We start from the raw sequence: 26,024 nt of genomic DNA, 5'->3' as shown, positions 1-26,024 counted from the left end.
AAGTTGAAGTTTCTACTAATTGTCAACTGTAAACAGAATATATGTAAGTCAATGGAAAGTGTAAGTCAATGTAGAAGGTACCCTCAAAAATGTACATTTGGAAGTATTGTTTTTAGAGCTTTTTTTTTTTCTCTACCAAATTAAAAATCCTGGAAAAGGGTGGATTATACATAAAGATAAACTAGAATGTGTGGAATTTTCTCCGTATTTGCATTACATATCAGAATATCTTTAGTCCATTGTTGCTTTCTTTAATCCTTTGGAGCTACGGAGATGTTCCTGATAGTGATTGCAAAGTATTCCCTGAAGCATTTTGTGCACTATTTATAGAATCCATTCCCCCATACTGCAGCCTGACAAGACCTCCTGGCCCCTGGGGCTGAATTGCTGGCTGTTTGACAGCTGCACATCCATGTTATGTGCTAAGTCAGCACAGAATATTCCCAGCTAAGGGAAATGGAAACTATGTGGGTGATCACTGGTAGCGAGAGCCATTGGTCGTAGCTGAGAACTTCACTTGAAACTGGAAGAGTTGGTTCTTTATCAGTGAGTATTAAGGTCTTGAAAGTCAGAGAGGGTCAAGATTTTAATTTCTGTAAGACTTCTCTACAATATCCTTTTAGTGTTAGTTGAGCCACCTCAAGTTATTTTAAACAGTGCTTCTCATTAATTCTTTTGTCTTTCTTGTTATCTTGGACCCATTAGTCTATTAAGTTTTAAGTGGCTTGAGTGCAGGAAATAAGGATTTTTTTTTCTTCTTTATATTATCATTCCTATTGCTTGACATATAATTGTGCTCAGTTCATTGTTGAAAAAATGAATCATAAATCATTCCCATACTTCTTGGTCCAGAAATTGCAATGTCTTACTTGACCCTCTTTCTTCAAGATTTTTTATATCAAACATATATACACATATATGCATATGAAGACTTCTTATATGCAGTCTTCAGCTATCCAAGAATGCCATGAACAGAATAGACAATCTTATCATCAGTGGCTCCTATTGCTATAATAACCTTTCTTTTGTAAACAATTTGATTTTGTAAATTCTCTGCCCATAGAATTTCCAATCACCTTGAATTTATTTATTCATTTAGAAGAGGTGATATATACACATGGTGCACAGTTTTAAAAGGTATGAAATAATATACAGTAGTGAGAAGTTGTTTTCCTCCCATTTTGCCCCACAGTCCTTGGTTTCTCATTGCTTTACCCAGATTTTTGAGCATCCTTCTACAGACCTATACCGTATATTTTATCCCCCCTTTAATTTACATACACAGAAGCATACTGTATGTACTTTTCTATATCTTGCTTTTTTCACCTGTTACTGTATTTTAGAAATGACCCCATTTTAGTACATATAGAGATGACTTTTAAAAATATCTGCTAGTATTTTATTGTGTAGGTGGACTGTAGTTGACTTAACAAATATTTATTAATGCACATTATGTTTTTTTAAACATTTTGCTCTTGCAAGCAGTTGCTGTAATAAATACTCTTCTGCATATGTCTTTGTGAACATGTGAGAGACTATATATAGGATAACTTCCAAGCAATAGAACTGCTGAGTCAAAGCAATATGCATTTTGCATTTTATTGGATATTTTCAAGTTGACCTCCATAAAGCTGTAGCAATATACACTCAGAGCAGCAATGCATTCGTTCTGTTTCACATTTCCTCCACATGCAATGTCTCATCAAACTTTGATTTTTGTTACTTTGATATGCGAAAAATGTTCTCTTCTTAGAAGGATTTAAGTTGAAGCTTTCTTAGTTTGCTGAAGACTGGTCAAGATTTTTGCACAATTTTCTATGTAATTATTGACTTTTTCTTCCTGGGTTATAGTTCTTAGGACATTAAGGAAATTAGACTTTTGTTAGACATATGTATTGAAAGTTTTTTCTCAACTTTTGTCTTTTCTTTTTTAACATAGTCAGAGTTGCCAACCTTTGGGGACTTAGGAAATATTATATAACATTGTTAATAATATATAAAAATTCACCCATGTTTTCTTATAGTACTTTTATAATTTTTTCCTTTTTTTTTCTTTAAATTTTAATGCTAGATTCACCTGGAAATTTTGGAGTAAAAAATGGACTTCTTGGGCTTTCCTGGTGGCGCAGTGGTTGAGAGTCTGCCTGATGATGCAGGGGATGCGGGTTCGTGCCCCGGTCCGGGGAGATCCCACATTCCGCTCAGCGGCTGGGCCCGTGAGCCATGGCCGCTAAGCCTGCGCGTCTGGAGCCTGTGCTCCGCAGCGGGAGAGGCCACAACAGTGAGAGGCCCACGTACCGCAAAAAACAAACAAACAAACAAACAAAAAATGGACTTCTTTTTTCCAGAATGCTATCAAGAAGTTTAATTGGATATTGTGAGCTCCCCCTCTTCACCGAACACCCATCAAAAAACGATCACAAAACACAAGTATGAGGGGACCCTTGATATTGATGAAATACAAATAGTTGATAACTTGCCTGATACGGTTAAAATGTTATGTGTCAACTTGGCTGGGCCACAGTCCCCAAATACTTGGTCAAACATTACTCTGAATGTTTCTGTGAGTGTGTTTTCGAATGAAATTTACATTTGAATCAGTGGACTTTCATAGTAAAGCAAACTGCCCTCTGTAATGTGGATGGGGTTCATCTGATCAGTTGAAGGCCTGAATAGAAGACTGATCTTCACTCTCCATACTCACCCAAAGCCAGAAGGAATTTTGCTAACTGATTGGCAGATTTGAACTGCAACGTTGTTTCTTCCCTGGGTCTCAAGCCTGTTGGCACACCCTGCAGATTTGGGACTTGCTGGCTTCCATAATCATATGAGCGAATTCGAAAATTCGCATATAACTTATAGTCAGCCCTCTGTATACGGAGTTCCTGCATATCCACGGTACCCTCGGATTCAACCAACCAATGATGGGGTAGTACTGTAGTATTTACTATTGAAAAAAATCCACATGTAGGTGGACCTGTGCAATTCAATCCGTGTTGTTCAAGGGATATATACATCATAGTCCTTAACATATAAAGAGCCTCAATAATGTTATTCCACCCCCAAACTTCCTATTTTCTTTTTAAGACACAGCTCAAATGTGACCTTTTATATTGTATCAGTCCATCCACTGAGCCTGCTAGAAGTAGATATAAGCTCAGATTACAGATAGCCTCAGAATTATTGGAGAACTTTTGCAAAGATATACAGGACTGTGAATAGAAGCCAACATCAACCAAGGTTTCATTTCTTCCCTAAATGGAATGTATATAGGAACTTCACAGTAAACTGGAAAAACAGCTTTGCCTTTTTTAGGTGACAACCAGAACTTTAAGAAAGTACTTTATCTTGGTTCATCTAAAAGAAAGGCTTTCGGGCTTCCCTGGTGGTGCAGTGGTTGAGAGTCTGCCTGCCGATGCAGGGTACGCAGGTTCGTGCCCTGGTCCGGGAAGATGTCGCGGAGTGGCTGGGCCCGTGAGCCATGGCCGCTGAGCCTGCACGTCCGCAGCCTGTGCTCCGCAACGGGAGAGGCCACAACAGTGAGAGGCCCGCGTACCGCAAAAATAATAATAATAATAAATAAATAAATAAAAGGCTTTCATGGCATTGGCTTGCTGCCACTCTCTACAGGTGTGGGGCAACTATATTGTGGAGGTTTCAGGGGAGGGTGGTAGGCAGAATAATGGTCCCCCAAAGATGTCCATGCCCTAATCCCCGGAAATTTCATATACATTACCCCACAGGGCAAAAGGGACTTTGCAAATGAGATGAAGTTTATAGATCTTAAAATATATTATCCTAGATTATCAGGTGGGCCCAATGTAATCACATGGGCTTTTAAAAGTGGAAGAGGGAGGCAGAAGTGGCAGAGATGCACCAGAGGACGAGGAAGGAGAAAAGATGCGGAAGCAGGGGAAGGACTTGACCTGTGTTTGCTGGCAGCTTTGATGATGGAGGAAAGAGACCACGAAGTTGGGAATTTAGGCGGCCCTACTCACAGCCCACAGCCAGTCAAGAAACAGGGACCTGACATGCGGCCCTGCTGACATCTTAATTTCAGTGCAGTGAGATCCATGCAGGAAGCCCTCTGAGTCCCACTGCTCTGGGACTTCTGCCCACCGAAACTGTGAGATAATAAATGGCTGTTGTTTTAAGCTGTGGTAGGTTATTATGGCAGCAAGAGAAGATGAGTACAGAGTACAGAGGCTCAGAGGTGGTTCATTTACCTGGTGCCCAACTGGCATACGGATGCTTCAGCTCATGGCACAGGTACTTGGTACAATTAGCTGTTGATGGGCTATCCGGGTTTGTTTCAACTGCAAGGTAGGGATCAGAAATCAAAGCAGCATATGCCCAAACTCCCAAAAAACGGTGGGTTGGGGCCACTTTGATGAAAAGGCAGCAGTACAAATGCAGCCTTATGGTACTTCACTAACAAAGACTCCTTGACCCAGTCGGTTGGGAAGTCTCTCTCATCCTTTTTTTTGTTTGTTTTGTTTTTGTTTTTTTGTTTTTTCCGTACGCGGGCCTCTCACTGTTGTGGCCTCTCCCGTTGCGGAGCACAGGCTCCGGATGCGCAGGCTCAGCGGCCATGGCTCACGGGCCCAGCCGCTCCGCGGCATATGGGATCCTCCCAGACCGGGGCACGAACCCGTATCCCCTGCATCGGCAGGCGGACTCTCAACCACTGCGCCACCAGGGAGGCCCTCTCTCATCCTTTTACGCTCTGTTCTGCAGCCATTCAGTCATTGAGCAACCACATATTGAGAGCTGACAAGCATTGTCACATTGACACTTGCACATATCATGTTGTATCTATAAGTATTTATTTTCATGCCCATATCCAGCTCCAGCTCGCACCACATTGCTGACCCATAGTGGGCCTTTATAACTGGCAATGGACAAGCAGATTTCAATAATTAATTCATCCTACTTAATAACTGGGTGTGAATGTAATTATTTTGATCCAAAGTAAAATAATCTCATGTCATTTTTCCCTGAAGTATTGTACAGTGATAGACTTTTCACTGTGACCTCTCATCCTAGAATACAACAGCTAATCACAGGCTTCTTGGTGAAAGAAATACATTCAGATTATTAGACTCATATAATCGTTATTTTGAACATCCTTTGATTTTCATTTGTCTTATCTTTTTATTATTATAACCTCAGTTCTTTAATCCTGTTTGGGCAGTTCAATATAAAATATACAGAGAAGCCTGTCACTTTCCTGGTTTACTAATATCATAGGCCTAAGGATGAAATTTAAAACTCTTATGTTCATATTCCAGCTGTTTTGTTCTGGCCACAGATTTCTTTTTTAATTGTACATTCCTGGAGGAAACTGTCAGCTACAGTTGCCTGTCTCGCATGGCATTCATGTGTTGCTGTTTTAAATCTAACAACTTCGTCTCTTCTAGACGATGCCCTGTTATCTTGACCTGATTCAATCAGGCTTGTGAGTGAAAAGCAAATCATTTGAAAAGCAGTGCTAGTTCTTTAGTTCTTGCATTATCAGCTCTAAATATTTGATAATTTCGTAATAAAACACTTCAATATTCCCTTGACTTTCTCATTCTAACCACATTCAATAGCCGCAGACATCTTGACCAAGTTGTCATACTCCTCTTTGAAGTTAGAAGTGTGGAAATAAAGACCAACCAAATGAGAAGAGCAAAGCCTATTTATTCAGAGCTTGCTACAAAGGAGTCAGACATCATTACTTGCATTTGGCAGATACTCAAAAGCAGGCAGAGGAGTGGAAAAGCTTTACTGTGGACTAAAAGGAAGGTTCAGGTATGTCTTGAGTGGGCGCTGTTGTCATGGGGAAGCCGTAGGCGGGTTAACAGAAGCAGGACATCCTATGTGATTGGTTAGGGGTGCATATTGGCTTTCTCTAGTTGGTCTGAAGTTGGAAGTGGGAACAAAAGTTAGAAAAACTCAATCACTAATTAAGTCCTGGCCATTTGGGGTTGAATGTTACAGAAGTTATTGTTCAGCTTCCTGGATTCTTACGGGTGATGGCAATCTGGCCTCCTGTAAGTCTTATGCCTAGCAGGCTGGTTTCCTGGGCTGTTGATTGTAGATAAGGGGGTTGGTATCTGGGGCAGGTTCTGGGTCAGAGTTCTTTTTTTACATATGACCCAGCCATAGTCCATTTGCATATTCGGTTTCTCAAATGTAACTCTGTGCTTTTGCGAATATGGTCCTGGTACTGCATTCTACACTAAGCACAAGTCCAAAACATACCTCCAAAGAATATTCCTTTGTTAAAGTTTTGGACATATGGCTTAAGAAAAGATGTGAAGCTTGAGATATATATTAAAAACAAATTGTACATAAGCCTAAATTTGGGTGTATAATCACCCCTGATCCAAAGAGTTCCTTTATTAGGGGAGAGATTTAAAGTTTATAATTTTTGGGTAATTTTCTCTCTGAGACATTTAGATGGGCATCTGAAGAAGCCCAAGACAATCCCTCTTCAGGACTCTGAACATCAGTGGGCATTGAGGGTCCTCTGAGATGGACTCTGAACATTTACACTTGCATTTTTTAGCCCTTAAAAATCATTTTCATGCATGTAGAGGGAGACCAAATACAGTAATGGAAACAGGTTTATCATAAAACAAAGGTTGTTTCTATTCTTACAAAAGGCATTATAATTTGATCTTCATTCCACCATGTGTTAATTGTTTCCTCCTCATCAGATACTAGGTCAAGCATGGACCACTAGTTCCATAACTATTAAGTACCTATTATTTTAATCCAGGCAAGAACTCGGGAAAAGATGAAAAAAGAAAAAGATCATGTAGAAAAGCATTTGAGGTCCTCTGACGTAGGATAAGCTACAAACCATTATTTCCCGCCTAAGTCTTTCCAGCCCCTTTGCTTTGATGGAAACTCAGATTATTTTTTCCACTTGACAAAAAGGTGCAATGAAGGATTAGTCAGGCAATGACAGGAGGATGGAGTCCCCAAATGGACCTCAAGGAGTATTCTAATAGATTCAACTGACTGTACTCACAGAGCTTTGAAAACTGCCGCATCCCTGCCCAATTCACCAGTGGAACCTCTATTTTACAGTATCACATAGCTTGCCCTGAAAAACACCTTCCTGTGTTCTCAAAGTCTGCAAAGTTTCCCTCACTTATTCTTTTTCAAAAAGCCAGTTCTTCTGCCCGTAAGTTTAGTGGATCACTCTGCATCGTTTTCATCCATTACAGAAGAGCTTTCAGAGGCAATTTGGGAGAACAGATTGCTTTGGAATTGGATTTTCGGGGGATATTTTCATATCACTGCTACCAATTTTTTCCCTATGGAGTGATAAAGAGCACTTTGAAAATCTTTCATAAGTGCAAACCCCATTCAAAGTTTTTTTCTATTTCAAATCATTTAAGGTGGAAGGACCTATTATATACATGAACTAAGGAACGTGTGATTAAACATTATCATTTCTCAATCCTTTTTTTTTTTTTTTTGCGGTATGCGGGCCTCTCACTCCTGTGGCCTCTCCCGTTGCGGAGCACAGGCTCCGGACGCGCAGGCTCAACGGCCATGGCTCACGGGCCCAGCCGCTCCGCGGCATGTGGGATCTTCCCGGACCGGGGCACGAACCCGTGTCCCCTGCATCGGCAGGTGAACTCTCAACCACTGCGCCACCAGGGAAGCCCAAAGCACCTGATTTTTAAACACTGTGTTTTTGTTACTTGATAACAAGTGAAACTTCAATTTAAAAATAAAAAATTCCAACTAAGTGTGCTCACTTGTTTGACCACAGATCCATTTTCATGTTCTTGAAGAACAAATGGTCTATGGATCTGGCTTTGCGAATAATCGCTCTGAGAGGTGGAAAAAACAAAAAAATGGAAAATTTTGCAAGAGTAAACATAACTATGTTCTCAAGTCTTTTGCGTATGTGCCAATAGCGCCAAATGGAAAAGGAAGTCATAATGAGTTCAAGTGCACTGTCTGTGAAGCGCTTACACAGTCCCTACCCTTTCCACTGCTTGCAGTCAGGTCAGCAACTTTCTGTGGATTTCACAGGCAGGGGGCGGGGAAGCCGGGGAGTGAGCAGATCTTTGTGAAATTTGATCTCATCCTAGCATATCAACAACTGGTCTTTGATGATGACATTCCAGATCCTCAAACCATCATCATTTATCAAGGAGATTGCCAAGATACATTCCTTCACTTTGGAATTTCTCTTGTCTTTGGAGTTCTCCATTGATTTGTGAAGACTCTTGTTCTGAAATTTCTGAGGAGATATCCCACTTGAGTGGGTGTTATGAAATTACTGGGGGTGAGATAAACTTGATATTCCGACTCTATCTAACCAATGCCATTCTCCCTTTGATATATAACACTTTCATGATAAGAGCCTAGTAGACTTTCTGGAAGTTCCACTGCACCACTGCCTCATTTTGAACTTTTCTCAACTTAGATCTAAAGGGTTTTAAAACCCTTTTCACACATATCCTGTTAAGCCTGGTCTCATCAATTTTATATTGGGATTCAAGTTCCTGACCTTACATTTATCCACCCTAAATATAAAGTGTGGCCTAAGGGATCCTTTTTGGACCATATTCTGTCATTCAACACATATTTCACCTCTCACAGCTTCACGTCACCACCAATTTGATAAGCATCCCACTGCTTAAAATCATGAGCCAGATGAGGCCAAGGAAATCAATCAGTACGTTTAGCAACCACTTGTGGGGGTTTTTTTGACCACACCGTGGGGCATGTGGGATCTTAGTGCCCCGACCAGGGATCGAACCCACGTCCCCTACATTGGGAGAGTGGAGTCTTAACCACTGGAACACCAGGGAAGTCCCTAGCAACCACTGATAAATCAGTTTTGAATATACTCAGTTATAAACTTACCCAGCCCCAATTTCCCCAGCATGTCCACTAGATGTTACATCAAATGGCTTGCTGAATTCCAGAATCATTATATGTATCACTTTCTGTTGTGCTGGTCTAGTAATCCTTTCAGAAAAAGAAAATGTAATAATTTTATACAACATTCTAAATTAACACATGCTGGCTTGGTAATCACCATCTCTTCTTCTGAAGATTGCCTCACAGATCATTATTTCTAAGACATTAATTTTACAATTTTCCTCAAGATTGCTATTAAGAGCAAAATAATCTACTTTCTTCTTTGGGAAAATTAAAACCATATGTGGTCATGTGCTTTGAGCATTTCTTCTCTTCCCCATAGTTCTCCCCAAAACACTGATAATGTTTCACGCATCTTTTCAAAAGTAATCTCAGTATTTTGAGACACAATTTGCCCCAGGAACCCCACTTACAGGCTGCAGTGGCTGTCGCTGCTCATCCAGACTTCAGCTGGCTCTGGAGGCTTGCCCTTAGGAGTTTGGAGCACCCTTGCTAGGAGGTGTCTGGATGGGATGCCCCGCACCCACTGTCACCCCTGGGTGACCCAGAGCCAATGACTGTCCCCAGGAGGGATACAAAAGGCCCATTTTCTCCTCTAGTGGGACATCAGGTTTAATTTAAACCCCAGTGTTCCCCATTAGATGCAGGTAAGCATAGACTTCATCTGAAGCCACTTCACAGCTTAACTACTTCTCTTCCCCCATTTGGCTTCCCTCAACTCCCCTGAGTTGATATCACTGTAAAGAAGTGTGAAGGGTTGGAGATTTGCTCTTAACCTGCCACATTTTCATGGATGCAGAAGGCGAGAGGAGACTCCTGTATCAGAAGCAAAGGACAGTTTACCACACATAGCGATGCAGTAGCCAGAGTCATCATTGTCGTGTTAATCCCCCAATCCCCTATTCTCAGAGGGCCAAATGACAGCTGCACATGCAATCATGACACGGGAGAAACACCCCAAGCTCAGGGATCCTGAACATTTTATAGCAGGGAGTGTGCAAACCTGCCCTTTGTTGCAAGGGATTTAGTGTCTCTATCTTCCAAAGCTGTTCACTGTACAAACACTCTTGAAAAGAGAGTTCAGAACACAGGTAGCCAATTCCTCTGCTCAGAGAGCATGCAGAAATGTGAAACACCTAAGGGGATTGCCCCCCCAAAATATTCTGCTCTCATTTCTACATCCTCTTGGTATCTGAAAAAAATTTCCCATGGTTACATCACTTCATCAAGGATTAACCTGATTTACAAAGGTGAGGATCAAATTGCTCCATTTACTTTATATGGGATTAATTAAGGGTACTATCAATAATACTCCAGGATAAGGCCAAAAAAAATATTGACCTCAACTATGACCCTGGGGTCTCAGACTCATTCAGCCCAATAAATCTCATAAAACATAAGCATCTTCCTTAGAAGGTCAGGAGGCATCTTCTTCGTTTCCGTATTGACCGTTTTACTTTGCCCTGAGGCATTAACTCAGATACACGGGACATACTAGAAATTGCACAGACTCTGCCTCGACCCGCAGAAGGAAATCTAAGGCAATTCTATCATCCATGAAGCCCCTGGCCAGTTAATTGAGACTGATCTGAATGCCTCCAAGGACCAAGGTGATGCCATCAGTCCTATCCCTTTAGCTACAGTCAGGGACATATTTTATCCTGCCTTTTCTAACTGGATGACTCCTGTTGTACGGATAACACTTTCAGGCACACATAAATCATGACTTGGTTTTCCCTCTGAAAAGCTCTCCTGAATAACAAAAGGAAGTCTTAATTTAGAAAGATCGCTTTCCTTTTCTGAGGGCTATACCATCAATCCGTGATGTCTACTAAACACTTAGAGATCTCTTACGAATAAACGTAAATCACCATATTTTCTGGGAGGGAGGGATGTTAATATCCACTTCCCATGTAAATACAATCCTAAGGGCATCCATGGCACTGCTGGAAAGAAAATGTTGCTTAATTTGTTGTTGGCAGTGCCTCTAAAGCGGCCTCCTGGCAGCCTGGCAGGCCTTGGGTTCCTAGTTCAGATGGAATAATTGAGCCTAGTCCTTGCTTTGAAGGGATTGCCTGGCGTCAGGCTGGCTGCATTCTGCATTTTCATTTGAAAGTGAGACTTGCTTAACCCTTTCCACCTTGTCAGTCATTGAGTTCCGTGTCGTCTTCCCCCAAATTAGAAGAGTAGGCAGAGAATCACAAGACCTCCATTGGTTCGACATTCAGTTTTGACAGATCCCAGTAGCAGGCTGATAGCTGTTCAAAAGGGGTGGGCTTAGCTGTTCTATCAGAGAGGCAACAATTCCAGAAGACTAAAGGTCATCTCCAAGTGGAGGCTACGTTCCTTTGCCAGAGACTCAAATCATCAAAATCACTAGCTGCAAAGATCTGTAGCTCAAGGGAATCATTAGTTGTGAGGTCTCCAATGCACCAGAATGTATCCACATGAGGTTTTCTGCTATCAAGAGAATCTGCTCTGGCACTTGTGAGCATTCATAGTATAAGCATGAAAAGCATCATTACCAAGTATACGTTCAGCTATAAGAACAGTATATTGAATCAGTTCCTTTGTCCTGGAAGGAGATGTTATCTTTAATTGACTACACAATAAACAAACCAATCTTTTGCTGTCGAGGGAGACACTATCTCTAGCTTCCAAGGCTTTGTTATATAAATAACCTTGAAAAGATAGCTCAGAACAAAGGCAGACAGTACCTGTGCTCATAAAACATACAGAAGTATGAGAGACCTGTAAAGAAGTACCACTCAGTTGCATTCTCTTAGTAAATCAATTTTATATGAATCTGTGTTTCTAGCTGTGTTTCTTTGGAACTCAAGACAGTGAAAATAAAAGATGTAGAGCTGGAGGTCAAGTTAAAAACCACAATAATAATGACTATGACTATTACTGTTTTAGTCCATTCTGGCCATTATAACAAAATACGGTAGACTGGGTAGCTTATAAACAACAGAAATTTATCTCGCACTGTTCTGGAGGCTGGAAGTCTGAAGTGAGGTGCTTGTGTGGTCAAGTCTATGTCTGGTGAAGGCCTGCTCCCCAGTTCACAAATGGTCATCTTCTCACTGGGTCTTCACATAGGGGAAGGGGCTAGGGAGCTCTGAGGCGTCTCTTTTATAAAGGCACTAATCCCATTCATGAAGGCTCCATCCTCATGACATACACACCTTCCAAAGGCCCTAACACTCTCATGTTGGACATTAGAATTTCAACATAAGAATTTGGGTGGGGGGACACAAACATTCAGCCCATAGCAATTACTGAATGATACCATATAATTTTATAGATTATTATTTATAGTTGAATAACAGTGAGGAGGCATTTTTGATGGCCACATGTGTTTGGCTCTTTTTACTGATGCTGTAGTTGATAAATTCTAACTATTGAGAGAAAATGGGTGTTTGCCAAGGGAGTGATGTCAATAGAAACATTTCAAAATGGGAACATACAGATTAAATGTTTAATTCATCTATTACAAACTATATCATTAACACAAATTACCTTCAAGGTCTCAGATTTTTGTCTCTAGTTCAATTCACTGGGTTTATTTTTTTAAGGCTCACAGAATCTATTTCTTGCTTTGGATGGTATTAGCCTCGTGTCAAAAGAGTCTACATAACTTGGAAGATGGAGAATTTTGATTTCCATGATGTATAAAAGGAAATGAAGATTTGTTAAGGAAATGAAGGACATATGAGTTTTCATAGACGTAGATGAAGGCCACAGGGATATGTATGGGTCTGCATGTTTAATACAGGTGTATATTATACATGCACATTTAAACGTAAGTTCCATGGTCCATCGGGAATTTTATGCATATTTTCCAGTTTTATGCAAGCAATTACTGTCCATCTTTAAACATGTACCATGGATCACAATGTCCATTAATCAGCCCTATGGCTATCACTGCCCCTTCAGCACCCAGTAAATGAAACATGCAACTTGATCAGTATAGAAGAATGTACTTGGTCAATATCTTTTTAAAAGCAAAGTACGTATCACAAATCAGTAACTATGCAAATGAGTTTAAAAAAACAACCATTTTCAAGACCTCAATATAAAAAGAGAAGGGAGAATAGAATCACTTGATGACATACGATAACTCAGTAGACTTCCATCTTTTCACATCCGTCTTATAGATAGAAGATGTTATCTATATTATATGAAAAAGGGAAGTGAGTCTCAGAAATGTTAATTACCTGTTGAAGGTCCCAATACCCAGGAAGTGGCAGAGCAAGGATGTAAACCCAGGTCTGGCCCTCTCTCACTGTTCTTGTCAATCAGCCACACTGCCTTAAGGTAGGACGGATCCTCCACCTAAACAGCTTGAACCTGACCTCTGTCTCTAGGCAGGAGATTTGCAGCTCTAAGCCTGGTCACTTAAACAACTGCCCTGGCCTCACCCTAGATCAACTGAATCAGAGTTTCTGGGGAAGAGGGACAGATTGCTACTGTGGAAATTTCTACAGATCCTAACGTACATTTATGTCTGAGAACCTTCAGTCTGGCTCAACTCACTCCCTTCTCAGAACCTCTTGGATGTTCTACGATCACTTCAAACTCAAAATATATGGACCAGTTATCGGATACCCCACCTCCCAAACCTTTCTCCTTTTCTCAGAACGGTGGGGCCATCATTCTTTCAGGCTCCCCCAAGACTTGAAATTTTAGGGCCTTCTTTTTTCCCTCCAGGACTTTCAAGGAGGATTCTTTAATTACTTGCATAGTTATTACTGAAAGGAAGTTAATTCTCTTCTTAGAAGCTTCAGTTCATTCTCCCAGTGATCTCTGCTTCTGCTGCCCTCTGCTGTAGCTTCTTTGCATGAAGGAGAACCAATCTTTTTTCTCTTCCAAGATGAGAACAGAAAAGGAGACATGGCATTGGTTCTATATCTCTTATGTTTCCATGACTGACACTAATTTCCTTTGGACAGTATTGTCTTCTCTTCTTTTTAATGGCTTTCTAGCAAATACTCTTTGACATTGCCTTGACATTAACACAATCCCAAATTAAGTAGACTGAAAGAACCCTTTATAGGCCTGAATATAGAGCAACCCCGAATAGAAGGTAATTTTCCCAAGGATGAATTTTTGACCCACTTGAATAGATAGAGTTTTACAGATGTAGGTGAAATTGTTAAATTTCAGCATGTTAATTTAGTTATACACATGCTAATTACATATTAAATAGTGCTTAATATGTATTATAAACTCAGAGACAATTGTATCATATATATCATAGTTTTGTTTAATTTAGAAATACTGCTTTTTCATTCTCATATTTCCTGAAAAAAATTTATTCAAATGCATTATATACTTTTTATGTCAATCTCTGTCATTACTAGAGCCATTTTACAGTTATCCAACAATTTTTCTAGAGTGTATCATCTTTACGTCCATGTAATTTTTGGTGATACAGAATCCACATATAGTGCTATCCCTGATAATTATATTCCAAGATGTATGTACCTCTTTATATCATATTTATGTATCTATTCAGCAAATATTTGTTGAGCGTGAACTGTGGGCTGGGAACAGATCTAAGCCCTTGCATGTACTGGAGATACAGTAGTAAGTAACCTTATGGCATATAAGTCCTGATACAGTTTATATTCTGGTGGAGGAAGACATACAACAAATATCCGTCAGGTATATTCTATGAAGTGCTATGAAGACAAATAAAGGAGAAGAGAATAGAGACTGATGATGGAGTGTAGGATGCTCCCTAAGGATGTCAGGGAAGGCCTCTTTGAGGATTGTAGTAACCGTTTATTTTTTTTTCTGTATTCTGAAGATTTGACATCTGGAGGTCTTCCTGACCCTGTAGGGACTACCTCTCTCGGTTAGCCAATTCCTAGAGATAGTAAACAGCTCTCCCATTAGTGTGTGTTTCAAATGTAAACCAACCAGTCCAGAGCCCACACCCCAATCACCTCCTTTACTGGGCTCTCACACCCTGGACCACTATCCACCTGCCCTAATCATTCCAGGACCAGGAACCAGACAACTAACGACAGCCCCTACATTGCAGAGTTCACTGAAATTATTCACACTAGCCAGTCCTAACTCTACTTTTCCTGTCTTTTCCGTGGAAATCACAGTATAGCTCTTGCCCACAGCAGTACAGCTCTTGCCCACAGCACCTTCCCCATATCATGACTGACCCTGGTGTTTCCCCAGGGGGCCCAGCATGTATGACATGCCCCCTCTTCTTGACAACTGCAACCAGCAAACTATCCTTTCCACGGCAGTGTTTCCTGATCTGCTGGCCTTACCATACCTCAAATTGTCTATCAATGTACTGTATTTTAAAACAGAGGGTGTGACATCTGAGCAGAGACCTGGATGAAGTAAGGAGTGAGACATGAGTCTGTCTGGAGAAAGAACATTCCACACAGAGAGAACTCATGTGTTCTTGGCCTTCTTTGAGGAGCAGCAAATTCACTGTGTGGCCAGAGCTGGTTGAGCAAAGAGGAGAAAGCTAGGAGATAAATCAGAAAGAAGGTCGTAGTATATGCAGTTAAATTAAATGAGAGCTGTGCTACAGTCTGAATGTCTGTGTCTTCCCCGATTCACATAGTGAAGCCCTAATCTCAGTGTGAGGGTGTTTGGAGGTGGAACCTCTGGGACGGAAGTAAGTCATGAGTGGACCTCTCACGATGGGATTAGCGCTCTTATAAAAATATAAAAGAGAGGTGACCTCTATTATGTGAGAATACAGTGAGAAGATATCTGTAAACAAGAAAGAGGGCCCTCACCACGAACCAAATCTGCTGGCACCTTATCTTGGGCTTCCCAACCTCTAGAACCACAAGAAATAAATTTCTGTTGTGAGCCACCCAGTGTCTGGTATTTCTGTTAGAGCAGCACAAACTAAGATAGGCGGGCACGTGGGGTTCACTTGAGACCGCCAGTAATCGGGACCGTCAATAGGGAGAAGCAAAGAGAAAGTCCAGATACTGAATTACTCCCCTAGAGAATTGTCAAAGGCAGAGACTGGAACAGGCAGATAGCCCAGATGTCCCATGAGGTAGCTCTCAAGACAAAAGGGACCAATAAATGAGTCCTGTGGATGACAGGAGAGAATTTCTCTTTCCTTATCATGCTTTCTGACTATAATGGATTATTGTGTTAAGTTATGAAAAAAAAAAACTCTATGTTTCCTCAAACCAGAGCACTTGCAAATGACCCCCTGAATCCTCCTCACGTCCCAGCTCTTACTTTGCATGTCGACTAAATGAACCTTCGTTTCCTCTTAGTTTTCTTCAAGTGGGGAAAAATTTAGGTCAGAGGCACTATGAATGGAGTAGGTCAGAGCAGTGTCTGTCATCTTTGGCCAGGATGGATGCATATATGTTGAAATGCAATATTTATTATGCATGTGGTGGGTGAAATTATTATGCATGTGGAGGTTACAAATTAATTAGAAAGTCTTTCTTGCATATCTTATCACTGCTCTAGGCCTGAGGGAGCCTCAGAAGTATGAAATGGTGTTCACCTCAAAGAAGAGCCGTCAAGATAAGCACAGATAAAACAAGTGATGCATAATAAGGAGCAAAATTTTGAGGCATTGATTCCAACATTTCTATACATTCAGAGGAGAGGAGATAAGAAGTGTTGGCAGAATGAATGTAAAGTGTGATTTCCACTTTGATTTTGACCTCAAAGGGAGCATGACATTTACAAAGCAGGATAGTAGAGGAAACTGCAAGAAGGGAAAAAACCTTGAAAGCAGAAGAGGACATGGCGTATGTCTGGACAGGAAAGAGTTCAACCCAATTAGAAAAGGAAAAATGTGAAGAAAATGTATATGATTGTTTGGGAACTCAAAAACAAGATAGACAAGAATTTAGTGATAGCGAGAGAAAATGGAATCTCATTGGGGTCATATTTTTAACAAAGAAGTGACATGATGTGAGTAACATTTGAGAAGCATTTATTTATCTGTAGGAATTAAACTGAAGGGTTCAGGGGTAAAACGGCCATGGTCAAGGAGAAGAGAGATCTCTCCAATCTCTGCCTCCATGGACACATGGTATTCTCTTCCTGTCTGAGTCTGTATCCCAGGTTCCCTTTTCTTATAAGGTCACCCGTCACTGGGGGTTAGAGACCACCTTGATCTACTATGACCTCATTTTAACTTGATTACATCTGTAAGGATCCTATTTCCAAATAGGTCACATTCACAGATACCAGGAGTTAGAAGTTGAATACAGCTATTTGGGGGACACAATTAAACCCACAACATGAGTACTTGGTACTACCATAGCAGGTGCTATGGACTGAATTGTGCCCCCCTCCCAAATTCACAAGTCAAGTCCTAACCCCCAAGGTAATGATATTTGGAAATGGGGCCTTTGGACGGTAATTAGGTTTAGATGAGGTCAGGAGAGTGGGGCCATCATGATGGGATTAGTGCCCTTAGAAGGAGAAATACCAGAGAGCTTGCTCTCTCTCTCTTTGCCATGGGAGGACACAACAAGAAGGCAGCCATCTGCAAGCCAGAAAGGGAGCCCTCATCAGGGAACTGAATTGTCCAGCACCTTGATCGTGGACTTCCCAGCCTCCAGAACTGTAAGAAATAAATTCTTGTTTAAGCCACCAGTCTGTGGTATTTTGTTATGGCATCCTGAGCTCACTAATACAGCAGGTGATTCATTCAGTCAGTAATTATCAGTGCTCCCTTAAGTGCTAGGAATTGGATGGCATGGACCAGGGTGTTGCAGTTGATTCACTAATGCATTTAAGCATCTATGTATATGTATGAATATTTATCCCCTACTTTATTCCCAGAAGGACTTCGGTATCTATTTTGATGGCAAAAGGAGGGGTGGAAAAGCAAGTAGGGATGAGATCATTTAATTTGTGATGATAATAATAATAGTCATGTGAAAATAAGAATTATAAAACAATACCTGCAACTCCAAGGCAACAAATTTGAAAAAATGTAGAAGAAATAGGAGATTTCCTGATGAAATATAAAGTACCCAAATTAAATTAATACATAAAACCATGATTAGACCAATTACCATAGGAGAGATTAAAAAGGTGATTAAAGAACTTTCATTAAAAAGGTTCCAGAACCAGATGGCCTCACAGCTGAATTTTATCTAATCATTAAAAAAACAGATGATTCTGTCATTTGTTAAACTATTTTCAACCCCAGAAAAAGATGGAACACTCTATGGTTCCTTAAATCCAGCTCAAGTTTAATATCAAAATTTTATAGCAATAGTACATAAAAGAAAGCTGTCAGTGCAATTCAATTCATTAAAGTGAAAGGAAAAGGCATATAATTAGATTAATAGACACCAAAAAATTATTTAATAGAACAGAGCAGATATTCTTAATTAAAAAACTCTAGGTTATATGGGGATGGATAAACACTATTTAGGAAAGACAAACTACAAATATTACTCCAAATGGCCAGATGCTAAAATCAGGAGCTAGGCAAGAAAGCCTGCTATTATTACTGCTCTAAAGCAGCAATATTTCAGAGAGGAGTATAGACAGACTGTTGAGTTGGCCTCCAAAATTCCCTGCCTCCTGGAATTCATGCCCTCTTACAGTCTCCTCCTCTTGAGTGCTGACTGTCCCTACAGACTTGCTTTGAATGAGTAGAATGTGGCAAAGATGATGGGCTGTTACTGCCAAGACTAGGTTACAAAGATGGGACTTCCGTCTTGCTAGCACTCTCGTCCTCTCTCTGGCTCTTGCTTCCTCTGATGAAGCAAGCTGCTGCGCGGGAAGCTGCCCTGTGAAGAGCCCCATGCAGCAAGGAACAGAGGGAAGCCTCCAGCCAATAACCAGTGGAGAACCAGCAACCCACCAAGATCTGACTCTTACCTATAACTTCTTCCCCACTGGAACCTTGAGATGGCAGCATCCGCGACCAACATCTTGATTATGGCTTGTGAAAACTGCTGAAGTTGGGGACCCAGTTAAACTGTGCCTGGATTCCTGACTTACAGAAACCATGAGATAATAAATATTTTCGTTTCTTGCAAAAAACTCAAGGAGCTCAGATTTGTTGCCTAGGGATGGGAGAAACATTACAAGCAAAATAAAGGAAATATCTTAGAAAAAGGAAAATTAGAACAATTGGAAGGATGCCTACACTGGAAAGTTAACAAGCTTGGTCACCTCAGGGAGAGTTGTAATGGTGTAAGATCTTCTTTCTTTCTTTCTTTGGCTGCGCCCGGAGGCATGCAAGACCTTAGCTCCCCGACCCGTGCCCCCTGCAGTGGAAGCGCGGAGTCCTAACCATTGGACCACCAGGGAAGTCCCTGTAATGGTGTGAGAGAGTGGCGATGTTCATCTTTGTTTTTATAAAGTTGTATCATAGTGTTTTACTTATTGTAAATAACATGAATTCCCATTGTTATTTGAAAAAATCAAAAAAGTTCCAAAATAAATGCAATATTCAAATGATGAGGGAGGGAGTACTTTCTTTCTAGTGCTTGAGGTTTCCTTTCTGTGAAGAAGCTCATTTAATTTCTAGTTGCTCTCAGACCCTTTGGTAGATTTGAGGAGACCAACTCTGCAAGCATAGCCCAGTTCTTCTCCCTGGGGATAAAATGCCACCAGGAAGCAGGCATTCTGTTCTGCTCCTCCCAGGACATGTTCTCTGCCTGCAGGGTGGCAGGAGACATGTCAAGGCTGCTGCAGCAGGACATTGGTTGCATGAGGAACCATGCTGACTTCTAGGGTTCAGGTGGCAAAAGCCTATATGACTCAGTCTAGCTACTTTCTCATTTTGATCTTCCATCTACCTTACTCTTTGTTTTATTTCTCATTTACTCAGTAGAGGCAGAAAAGAGAGATATCATTAGTGGATATTCTTTAAAAATAGATAAACAAGTTTTAATTTAGATAGGAAAATTTAGGATATAAAAACAAAAGAGTGACTTGTGCATTTTAGTACATATGGATTTTATCTAAAAACACTGTAAACAAATATGAACTCTAGTTAGTAGTTTTCCTTTTCACAGTGGTATGGCTTTGCAATTCTGAAACTACCTTATGGGTATTCTAAGCCAGAGTAAATGAGTAAATATATTGAGGGTAGTGGGAGCCCGGTTTCTCACTTTGGGGAGTTACAAACATGGAAACGCCCTGTGTTGCTGGATTGGAATTAGAGATATCAGTATGAACTAAAGATTTCTAAGATAGCTGGATGGACTGATAGATAGATAGAGAAACAAAGAGGTATATATGTGTATATATGTGTGTGATCATACATAAAAAATAAAACATATGTTGTATATAACATGTATTACCTAGGTCTGTCAGCTTAAAGTGCTAGAGACGGTGACACAGCTATTGGAATGAGCACACCAAGCACCCAGATCTTGGTTTTTAAATACCATTTTCTGTTAAAAGCGACCTGATCTTCTTAGAGAAATGGCTAGTTCCAGAGCAGGGGCAGAGTAGGTATAAAATGAATCTGGAATATTGTATTGCACCATTTTCAGTACAAAAGTAAAAGTGTGTTCAGAGACTTATGTCAAAAGGAAGCAAGTTTGAAGGGGTTCCCATGGGCCAAATCTCGGACAATTGAGAATGAAAATAAATAATGAGAGCAATAAATTATAATCCATTGAATAAAATAAGTATTCATAAATCCATATAGATATACAGACATAAATGTGGAGAAGGAAAAACTTTTCCTTAAAATCAAATGCCAACTAAGAAAAATGGAAAGAAGAATAGAATCAGAAGATCTTCAATGGATACCAAAACTAGTGAGTGGAATTTTCACAATTAACATGATACATACATAAAGTATCTCTTCCACAAATCACTTATTGATTACAAAGGGGGAAAATAGTACTCTTACAAAGTAAACTTGTTGAACGCCTTCTTAATCAAGTTATTAAACTTGATTTCACTAATAGTGAAATCAAGATCATGTGTTCTCTAATCAAATACCCTGAAAAGGACACAACCTCATTTTAGGGGGTGTTCCTGTCAAAAATGCGTAACCTAAACTTACTCATAAGGAGACATCAGACAAACACAAATTGAGAGATATTCTGCAAAATAGTTGGTTTGTACTCTTCAGAAACATCAAAGGCAAAAAGACAAAGAATAGCTGAGGGATTCTTTAGGATTAAAAAATGTTATACAAACATTTATGATCTTAAATTTGATTCTGAACCAAGGGAATAAAAGCTGTAAAGGGGCAGCTGATAAAAGTTGAATATGGATTTGAGCTACATAATAAAGTTTTATCAACATTAGATTGCTTAACTTAAATGGCACTGTACTTATGGGTAAAAGGACTTGATGTTTCCACTTATTCTAAATTGGTTCAGATAAGAATACATACATACACATACACAAAGAATTATAGAACAAATGGGGCAAAGTGAATACAACTGGTGAATCTGTGATGTGTGTGTGCGGCTGTGGTGTCACATACATATCACTAATATATACATTATCAATAGTATATGTTTCATATTTAATATACACGCACTCGATGAGAGTTCTTTGTACTATTCTTGTAACTTTTCTGTAAATATGAAATTAAAAGTTACAAAATATTAGCTACATAAATGTTGAATGAGTTTATTTTTGAGGGAATTTGTGGGGAAAGTATGCATATGGTGAGGGTTTTGGTGGTGCCAGAACTGTGGCTTTGGGCTTTGTGGCTTTTTTTAGTGTGTGTGGCTTTTTTAACATGTGGGCAGGAAGTTCAGATGTTGGGGATGTGTAGTAATCTATATTGGGCTGGCATTTAAGTTCTTCACCCACAAGAGATTTAAGTTTAGGCTGCACAGTATTTTGGCGTTTGACTTTTAATTGCAGCTTGTGGTGACTTTGTCCCCAGGTAAGTACTGGGTTGGCCAAAAAGTTCGTTCGGGGTTTTCCATAAGACGGACTTTTTGGCCAACCCAATATTATAGAAGTTTCTATCGAGGTGCTCACTAGGTCTTAAAAAGGGGCTCTGAGCCTTAGCAAAGGCATGTAGTCATAAGTCTGCATGGACATTGTGGAGGCTGTATTGATAAGGCCAAGTTCAACCTCTTGTTGGGAGACTTTCCCCAAGGTACTTTCTTTACAAGTTGTAGATTCTGCAAAACTGGCATCGACTGGCATCCTGTCAAAGCTGAAACTAAGGATATATTTGTTTTTCCTTTATCTCCCAGGTACCGTTGAGTATCTACTATGGCCTTCTACCAAACTAAGTTTTAGGTCGTGGAAACATAATTGTTTCCTGCTCTAGAGACTGTGGTTTGGCATGTTTTCTAAACTTGGTGGGTGTGAGATCCTATAAAATTGCATTTCCTATTAATTCTCTGGACTGTATAAAAAAAATGAAGGAGATGAGACTATTGATGTTATCATTCCCGAGGCCCTGAAGAAACTACACACACTCCAGTTCGAGAAAGCCCCGGCTGCAGCTGCTGACAAAGCCCTAACTCTACTGAGACATGGAGACTTTTATATGCTGGACTGAGCAAATGAACACATTAGAGAGGACAGTCCTTGGTTTAATTTAACAAGAACTTTGGACTTTAAACTTCTAAGTCCACAGGGCAAGATAATTTAAAGTCTTTGGACTTCAAAGTCTTTGGACTTCAAACTGCAATGAAATGTAACATTAAATTCTCCTTGGAAATTTGAAATTGAAAGAGGGGTTTATATTAAAATCTGGAGTACCTAAATTGTTATGTGTTGAATTGTGTCCCTCCCCAAAATTCACATGTTGAATCCTAACTCCCAGTACCTCAGCATGTGACTGCATTTGAATATGGGGTCTTTAAAGAGGTAATGTAAAAAAAAAAATTACCTGTGAGGTCATTATAGTGAGCCCTAATCCAATCTGACTGATGCCCTTATAAAAGAAGAGATTAAGACACAGGCAGGTGTGTCTTTCCCTTAAAGAGGGAAAGCCATGTGAAGACAAGGAGAAGATAACCATCTTCAAGTCAAGGAGAGAGACCTCAGAAGAAACAAACCGAAGAAACCAACCCTGCTAGCGACTGGAAAAAAAAGAAAAGAAAAGAAAAAAAAAAAACGCAACCTAAAGGTTGAGAATTATGTGTTACTTGGCAGGCTTTCTGAGGACTTCCAGCAGTTTCTCAGATAGCTCTGAGGGACGGCTCCAAAGAGGTAATGGAAGAGCCAGGATATATAGGGGTTTTTGCAACGAAGACCAGGTATTTGGAACATCAAAAGAGTACCATTAATTAAGAAACCCAGACATCTCAAGTTAATGAATTTAGCGCTTTTCTATGTACGGGAAGATGCAAGAGTCTGGACTCACTGAAATCATTTCTTTGATATGCACCTCAGCCATCTGGGGCCAGGATCCTGTGCTTTCACATCCTGAGTCCCCTAAGGGTGCACCGTTGGGGGTGGCTGCAGTGACTTGATGGCTGCAACATCTTTTGTTTACTGATATGGCAGGCAAGAGTTTTCATTCACACTGCTAACATTTTGATCTCAGACTTCTAGCCTCTACATTTGTGAGAAAATGAATTTCTGTTGCTTACATCTGTGATACTTTGTAATAGCAGCCCTAGCAAACAAATGCATCAATGTTGTTGGATTTTATTAGTGAATTATACCTATAAATTTTATTATTGGAGGAGCAGTGGTTATTCTGGGAAATGTCCAAAAGATGAGAACAGAAATGTCTCGAAAGATTGCTGGTCCCCTCTCCACTAGAGACTGAGAGAAAAGCCCAAAGAATTAAGAGATCAAAATGGGAAATGTTATGAGGAATATTTTTTCACTGCTCTTGATGTTTCCTTCTTGTGAAGGGAACACAATTAAGTGTAACTCCTGGCCCCTCTCTGCCTTTTACTCATTTCGCCCCAAGGTGGCAGCGGTGTAGCGATTTTTTCTACTAGTAAAGTTTGAAGAATTAAGTTGGGCATACATAAAAGGGCTACCCCGGTGACCTACTCTTTTGACTTGGGTGGGTAAGTGTTTCTAATTCCAGGATTTGGCTAGCAGACATATTAGGTTCTCCAACTAAACTATGTTCTCCCAACTTCATTTCAGTTATAGAGATGCTATTTTGATTTCCCACCTGCCTTACCTTTTATCACTCAGTTTTTTCAGAACAGGATCTGGAGTAAAAATGCCCCCTCAAAGACACCAACACATGATTCCATGTGTTGAAATTTTCCATTCTAAAGAGTTAGTTTTTTGAAAGTGGGGATTACTATTATTCTTGGAAACAGGTTGGATTAACCATGTTGCCTGTGTCATCCCACTCTAGGAAGGAGTGTTCGCAGATTAAAGCCAGAAATTAGAGACTGAATTTCCCCTTTCTGTTGTAGACTATGTTGTAACCAGGTAGAACCCAACTTTTATACCATATATTTAACATTAAATGTTCAGTTCAATGCCAGGTGCAATTTGATGTTAACTAAAAAAAAAAAAAAAAAACCCTTAATGTGGATACAAAATATTTAGTGCTTTACAGTTCATAAAATACTTTCATATATTATCTGATTTTCCCCATATTATGGGTGACTCAGTGAGTTTATAAGAATTACAAAAATTTACAAAGCTAATTAGCTGCAATCACACAAGCCTAGCTCTTCTGCTTCTAAGGTCAAGGGTTTTCTGCTATATAATGCAGTTGCTTTGCAAAAATTCTTTAACCCTGCTGTTTGATGGGGATTAGGAAAACTAGTGAGCTCTAAATAGACAACAATATATTAAACTGCATTTGTGGTAAACTATGTGAAATAAAATTTTTTAAAATATAGGAACTGTAATATACCTAAAACAGTGGGGAATCTTTTTTATCTTTTTTCTTTTTACTTTTGACTCTCTTCACCCATTTTCCCACCCCCTGCCCTATCCAATGCTGGCAATCACCAATCTGTTCTCTGTATCTATGAGCTTGGTTTTATATATATATATATATCACATATAAGAGAGATTTTACATTATTTGTCTTTCTGTTTCTGACTTATTTCACTTTGGATAATGCCCCCAAGATCCAGTTATGTTGTCACAAATGACAAGACTTCATTATTTTTTATGGCTGAATAATATTCTATTGGGAAAAAATGTATGTATATAGCATAATTTCTTTATCAATTTATCCATTGATGGACACTTAGGTTGTTTATATATCTTGGCTATTGTAAATAATGCTGCAATGAACTCGGGGGTGCATGTATGTTTTCAAGTTATGGTTTTCCTTATTTTTTGGTTGAATACCCAGAAGTAGAATTGCTGGATGGCATCGTAGTTCTATTTTTAATTTTTTGAGGAACTCCACACTGTTTTCCCTAGTGGCTGCACCAATTTACATTCCCACCAACAGCGTAGGAGGGTTCCTTATTCTCCAAATCCTTGCTGACACTTGTTGGCAGTGTGGGATCTTACTGCTGGAATATTCAACCTCACTTTGGCTAGTTCTAAGGCAAACGAGCATCATTTTCCCAGCAATATCTTGAGTTAGGAGGTGCTACATTATTTTTAAATGAGAAAGTCCTCTGGTCTCTCCTAAACTGTTCTTCTCCTCCCTTCCAAAATCGGAGGGGAGACTGTAGCTCAGAAGGTCCTCACACAATTTCTGGTTTGTCACATCTTGAAGATTCAGCACTCATGATTTGCCTTTGCATCTTCCCACTTCCTTTTTTCCCCTTCTTTTTCCCACCTTCATCTTCTGTCTGCTGCAGCTGAGGATGGATCTGGATCAGAAGAAAAACTTTTAAAACCGAGTTTCTTGCCTGCAGGCCTGACTCTAGCAAATATTAGTAGAAATCTGGTTTGCCTCCATGGTTTTTCTTCATCGAGGGATGCCAATTGTTGCTTTCTGTTGGCCTTTATCTTTCTTCCTATTCCCGTTCTGCCATCAAGAAACCAGCATCTTAACTCCAGAAGATAATTTCTCCTAAGGTGCTAGTGAGAGAGAGCCCCAAATCCTTTGTCAGATTATATTTACACATTTTAAACTGAAGCTTTCTTCTTTAGCCATACTTAATGTCATGGGACAGATGTCTGTCCAATAAAACTTGGTAGGTAGGATCTGTTTTCCCAGGCAGGGCTGGTCACAGTTTTCATATCATAGTATAGAGGCAACTTTAATATTTTCCCCTGTAGGACTAAACTTGCTCCCAGGA

Source organism: Mesoplodon mirus (assembly GCF_964341445.2).
Source record: "Mesoplodon mirus genome assembly, chromosome: 17".
NCBI lineage: Eukaryota > Metazoa > Chordata > Mammalia > Artiodactyla > Ziphiidae > Mesoplodon > Mesoplodon mirus.
The sequence above is the reverse complement of the archived record's forward strand: the minus strand, read 5'-3'. Positions refer to the sequence as shown.